At 45.5% G+C, this 6,340-nt stretch overlaps 1 long non-coding RNA gene across 2 annotated transcripts; it reads left to right on the top strand.

The window, feature by feature from the left end:
• Window positions 1-4,364: 4,364 nt before the first annotated feature.
• LOC134433529 (uncharacterized) lies at window positions 4,365-5,345 on the top strand. Of its 2 annotated transcripts, none has more exons than XR_010031601.1 (3): window positions 4,365-4,452; window positions 4,842-4,999; window positions 5,121-5,345. It is a non-coding gene; the product is annotated as an uncharacterized LOC134433529 (long non-coding RNA). The 2 variants fall into 2 exon arrangements; XR_010031602.1 differs by lacking the exon at window positions 4,365-4,452 and adding an exon at window positions 4,484-4,569.
• The last annotated feature ends 995 nt before the right edge of the window (window positions 5,346-6,340 follow it).

Genomic DNA, 6,340 nt, shown 5'->3' with positions numbered 1-6,340 from the left:
AACTTTTGACTGGGGAGCTCAGACAGGCATCAGACTCTCTTCTCTCTTTGGAAGCATCCAGTCAGGTGTCTTGTCAGGTCTTGTTCTGAGCTGGACGGACAGCTGTGCCCCACCTGGATCCATTGTGGTGGAGTAGGACTTGTAAGAATGTGAGGGCAGGCAGAGGATTCTGAGCATAGGATTCCTAGGCATCGATCTTTGCTGTTCTTGGAATAAATCCTTCAGTTAGCATCTTCTTCCTCCAGGGTTCTCTGAGCCTCATCAGCTGACCGTCAGTTTGAACTCAGTCATCTCCTTTTGCATTCTCTCAGTCCTTGCAGCCATTTTCCTTGCCAAGAGATTTCTGTTCCTGTTGTGTCCCTGTTGTCTGTCCTGTCCTGCCTGTCCTGATTCACGGGTGTCAGCACACGTATGTGCCGGAGCTGCTCTGCCCTGCCGCACAGCCTGGTGCGATAGGAGAGGGCCCGGGGACTTGGAATGTGTAATGTGGGGTGTAGTTGGACTCTAGGTGGGATTTGTAGATGGACACAGGATATCTGGAGCTCCTCAGTTATCCTGCAACAGTTTGACTCTTGTCCTACCTTTTTTTTCAGATTGAGATGGATTGAATCGGTGCCAGAGGGCCCCATCCCGTTGAGGGGATTGCCCCGAGCAGGTGAGGCCCCATTTGTCTCTGCAGCAGAAGTGTGTATGGTGACTGTGTTACAGCACTGTTCTTTGTCTTTCTTTTTAGGAAGTCAATCTGGATACCAGCAGCCAAGGTGAGCAGTGGAGAGAAATGGTTCTTATTGCTCAGCTCTCAAGAACAACAATTTTTCAGCAGATGGATCATGTCGCAAGAGAGGTCTGCCCAGTGTCAAGGATGATGTTTGAGATTGAAGCTTCAGGTGAGTTGAGGGTTGTGCATGGGAGAGAGAGGGTGATCAGGTATCCATTTAGGAGTTCTTGGGAGGGGGTTTGCAGGCAGCAGGGTGAGAAAGGGTGTTTATTTGTTTATTTGAGGGCCCCCCCACACAAGGCTGTTCAGAAGCCTAGCAGAGGCATTCCCGTGTGTTACAGCACACAAGGTCATCCACTGCACTCACAGCAATGCCATTTAACTTTGCCTTTCTCTTACCCAGGTGCCACCCCTAATGAAGGCCACAGCCTTGGAATCAGGATGAAGCTGGAGCCTGAGGGAGCCAGGCACACTCAGGAAAGGGCAAGTAGCTGACTTGCAGGGATTTGGCCCGCGTAACTCTGGATCACACTTTGGTTTCGGTTTACTTTATTGTAGCTGACCAAGAGGCTCCTCGGCACTCATGAGGCCCTCGGAGGCAGACTCATTTCAGGTGCAACGTGGATCCACGTCACCGATCATCCAAAAGATAAGTCGGGGGCCATGGCCTGGAGATGAGTGAATAGTGGGTTGGGAGTTCTTGGGGCAGATTTAAAAATGAGCAGAGGGAAAGGCAATCTTGTCCAAGGGCCTCTTAGGACAGCTAAAGGGAGAGGCTCTACTTTTGATGGCAGCTTTCAGGCGGGCAGTGCAGAACAGCTCCGGTGTGCGTCGTGTTGTCCGGTGTGCCGTGTTCCCTAGTGTGTCTTTGGGGTCCCTTTTGCCCTCTTCCCTCGAGGCCCTCACCACAAGCATGATGTGTCGTGTTTCACGTCCCCCTGTTTGTCACGTTCTGTGTCACGGGTGTCTGCAGGTGTTTGTGCCGGAGCTGTTCTGCCCTGCTGCATGGCGTGCTTCAGTAGGACAAACCATGGGGAGTTGGAATTTGTAATGTGGGGTGTACTTGGGCTCTAGATGGGATTTGTCGATGGACAAATGATTTCTGGAGCTCTTAAGTTATCCTTCAACTGTCTGCCTCCTTTCCTAACTTTTTTTTCAGATGCACCTCCTGAGATGACTACAGTAGTGCTGGAGGTTCCATCTTCTCAAAGGGTATAGGGTTCAAGAATTCATCTTGCAGAGAGTTATATCAAGTCCTGGCTTGTATTGTATGTACCTATCTTGACTTGTACACGTGTGTACTTACACAGCATGTAAGTGTGTCGCCTTATATGGTGTATGCTTACACCCTGTGTACACTTGCACTGTTTTCCTCAGCTTATATATTGTGTGTACTTACATTGTGCCATTTATGATCGGAGCTGCCCTGCCCTGGCACGTAGTCACAGTTAGGTAGAACATTTATCAAAATTTTACTGGTCATCTGTGTTCTATGGGATTTTGGGTACAAAATTTATCGGTCCCGAGCGGGGACAAGTCCTGGCTGTCAGATAGCCACTCATTGACCCTTCCTGTCATCTCACAGGTCCCCGAGCCTGCTGATTTCCCCAGAATCTACCATTTGACGTCAGGGAGCAGCAGCCAGAAGATGTGTTACAGCACTTTCTTCTGCGTCTCGAGTAAGGGATGCAGTGAGCGTGTAAATGGAAAGAGTGTGTGAGCGTGTGTGAGAGCATGTGACTGTGTCTGTGTCTGCTCGTCTCTGCATGTGTGAGCACATGCTGACTGGATTTAAGCTTGTGTGTGTGACTTGTGCTTTCCAGGTTTTGCAACTCATTGTTAAATTTAGAATAAAAAATCCCCAGCTGGGTTACATTGTATGTTCTGACATGGTATGTACCTATGTTGGCTTAAAACCCAGAAAAACAGACGAAGATAGGCAAGAAAAAACCCAGGAAAAAACCCCAAGATGGGTGAGAAAAAACCCAGAAAAATACCCCGATGCTGGGCAAGAAGAAACCTAGAGAAAAACCTGAAAATGGGCAAGAAAAAAAACCAGAAAAAAACAGGAAAAAACCCTGAAGGTGGGCAAGAAAAAACCCAGAAAAAAACCCAGAAGAAAATTCCAACAAGGGCAAGAAAAGACCCAGAAAACACCCAGAAAAAATCGCAACCAAAGTATAAATATAGAAATGTGTTTCAAATATATGCAGATAAATAATTTAACAATTCTTTATATAAAATATAAAATAACATAAATCAACACAATCCGTAATACTGCATATATCTTATTATAGTGTATTATAGGATATTGATATAAAATAGATTATTTATGTGTATCGTATCTTATTTATATAGTTTGTTATATATTACACCATATTGATATACTGTATGTTTTTTTAAGTAGTTTAAAATAAAGGGGGATTTTGTTTTTTATTTGGCAAAAGCAAGTGTTTTAGTATAAAAATTATGAATACAAATAATATAAAGCTAGAAATCTAAGTATAGAAATAGACAATAAATAGCTAAAAGTTAATATAAAAATTAAAAATATGTACCATATCTACTGCTACAACTTACAGATTAATTCTTTTTTAACTTATTTTTTCTTATATTATGTGAATAGGATACATATTATATATTATTATATTCACATTTATGTTTATATTTAAGCATTATATTAGTCATGCAAGCTATAAATATAAAAACAGGTCAATATAGTTTAAAAGAATAGAGCTTTTTATTTCTTTAGTTAGGATGGGATTTTTATTTTAAACAATAAAAGCATGATAGAAATGTAATTTCAAACATAGAAATATACAATCGATATAGAAAGATATTTATCAAACCAGAAAATATAAGTAAATATAAATAATAGGAACAGACAGAATATGTTATATAAATTACATGCTACATCAATGTCCACTGTAAAGATGCATGTGAAATTTTATATTTCTATTTTTCTTATTTATATTATGTAAACATGGCTTTAAATCAAGGGGGCTTGTTTGGTTCTGGTCGGGTAAGAGGCAGGTTTTTGGCATTTATTTCAGAGCAGTTTTTGTTGGGGGTCGCCCCTGTTATTTTTTGCCGCCTTCTCTGCCCGCAGCCCTGAGGCGCGCTGCGCCCCTGGCTGGGGCGGGCGGCAGTGCTGCCGCTTTGTGGGCAGAGCGCGGTACTGCAGCTCTCAGCCGCCAGGCAGCCGAGAGGCCGCCATGTTGGGAGTGGCGAGTTGCGGATGTCACGGAGTTTTTCTTGACCTTCTCAAGATGGCGGCGACAAGGGCTGGGAAGTCGAGGACCCGGCTCGGTCTAATCGGCTGCCTGCATGGAACACCGACGCCAGGGCGGCCCCGACGGCTTTTCATGTGGCATTTTTAGTGTCTAAGACACGGACTATGTGGTCAGCAGCGCTGCGGGCGTCCGTATTTAGGCGGGTTGCTGACAGGCATCTGCCTAATCGCCTATCTCTTCCGAGGGTCCTCTTTCACTCGCCAGCTTGGGAAGGGCACGTCGTGAATGTTGCGGACTTTCTTTGACCTTCTCAGGATGGCGGCGAAATGGGCGGGGAAATCGCACACCCCTGTAAATCTGCCCCCCTGTGGCCACAGAGCGGGATCGCATCCCCCGAGCCAGCGCCCTGCCCCTCGCCGCTGAGTGCCGGGGGCGGGGCAAGGACGCCGCTGCCGAGCGAGGGAAGGGCGAGGGGCGGGAGCTTGCGGTGGTCGGGCCAGGGTCTGTAAATGGCGGGGACGGGGGAAGGACATTCGGGAGTGCAAAGGGACGCGATGGCCGAGAAGAATGGCCGCGGCGGGGGGGGCCCGGCGGGACCGGTTTCGGCGGGCGGCGGAGGTGCGGTCGTAGCGCTCCGGGGCAGCGGACGGGGGCAGGCGAGCGGCATCGGAACAGGGCGGCAGCCCCCGAGCCCGCGCCCGCCCCGCTCCAGGCTCTGGGAGCGACCGCGGGCCGGACAATCCCGGCGGGGCGGCCCCGGGCAGGCGGCGGAGCGGGGCCGTGGCGCTCCCCGCCCTCGCTGCCGACAGCTTTGGAAGGTCGGGCCGGGCGCCCGTCCCGTCCCGTCCCGCCGCGTCCCGGTCTCTGTAAACTCCCCTCTGCCTTTGCAGGTCTGTGCTGGACAGTGGGAGAAAGGTCCGTGCTGGTTGCTGTGTCCTCGGTGAGCAGAGAGCTCTGACCTTGGCCGCATGGGCTGCTGAGTGCTGGAACAATGGGGATGCGCTTTTATTTATTTAGTGACCTTTACAGATTTATTCCCCTGTTTCAGGTGAGCGTGCATCATTGCCGGTTTGGGATTGAGTGAAATGCGCTGAGGAACCCAGTTCTGGGGAGGGAGGGAAATCCTCTCTTAACATTTACCAAAATCTTTTGTCAACTCATCACGGCAGGACAGCGTGAAGACTGAAAATGTAAGAAGATGTGGAGGGAAACAGAGAATCTGACAGTAGCATCGAACGTACAAGTGCACGAATTTTGCTTTTTTGCTTGGATTTAAACTCCGAAGTTGTAAGGAATTTGGGAATGAGAAGGGACCTTTCAGAAGAAGAAGGAGTTGTTGTTACAGTCCTGGCAAAAGCCTTTGTTCTAGCTAATAAAAGAAGTTAGTGAAGAAAAAAAAACACTTTTTTTTCTTTTTGTTTTTTAAACTATTATATTAATTGGTCGTATATGGTGTGTTGTTCTATTTCTTGCTGTTATTAACTCTGTGTAGATTGTTTTTTGAGTGAAGCTGACTTTGGATGGGTTGGTTTGTATTTGAGGTAGGAGTAATTTCAATAGGTTTCTTTCATAGACTTCTGATAGGTATTACTGCGATTTTGGTTTTGTTTACTGTATGTATAAACCTAGAGCTTTGGTAGGGCCAGCTGGGCTGCTGGAGTTTTGGGTGTGAATTTATTAGAGGGCTTTTGTTAAATGCAGTTTTTAATTTTTGAAATGTTTTTCAATGTAGTGGTTTTAAGGTGGTTTTTAAGAACTCGTTGTATTGTTTTATGTTGTTTGTAGTTGGTGTATGATAAGGGATGTGGTGTGACTTTTTGGACGCTATGGTTTTGGTGTTCCTAAGTTCTGATTTCTTTCTGGTTTGATAGTTTTTTTTATTTATATTTTTTGGGACAGGGGCATTTATATGGTGGGGTGTTATAGGCAATATTTTTTTAATTTAGTTCGTGGTATTTTTTAGTATTTTAATAATTTAGATTTTTTATTTTCATGGTTTTAATATTTTTTTAATTTTGTGAAATAGCTTTTATAGATTAGATGTTATTATTTGTGCATAAAGGTAGAGGTTTTTTTTTAGTAATGTTTAGGGTCAGTTGTACAGTTTTGAGTGTAGTGAGTTGCTTTGCTTGAATTTTTACTGGGCGTTTTTATTAGCAGCTGTGTCATTTTCAAGGTGTATTTGGGTGTTTGAGATATTGGTGTAGGAGGCAGTTTATGATGAGAATGTGCGGAGGTTTAGGGCTACTTTCAAATCCCACTATCAGTTATTTACAGTTTGGTTTATTTCAGTTTTTATTGGGGTTCAATGTTGTGGGATGTTTGTTCTGTTAGTAATAGAAATAGGTTTTATTTTCCTGTGCTGCGATGGGATGAGCTTGTGCTGCGT

The sequence above is a fragment of the Melospiza melodia genome, unplaced genomic scaffold (genome assembly GCF_035770615.1).
Source record: "Melospiza melodia melodia isolate bMelMel2 unplaced genomic scaffold, bMelMel2.pri scaffold_189, whole genome shotgun sequence".
Lineage (NCBI taxonomy): Eukaryota > Metazoa > Chordata > Aves > Passeriformes > Passerellidae > Melospiza > Melospiza melodia.
The sequence above is the reverse complement of the archived record's forward strand: the minus strand, read 5'-3'. Positions and strand labels throughout refer to the sequence as shown.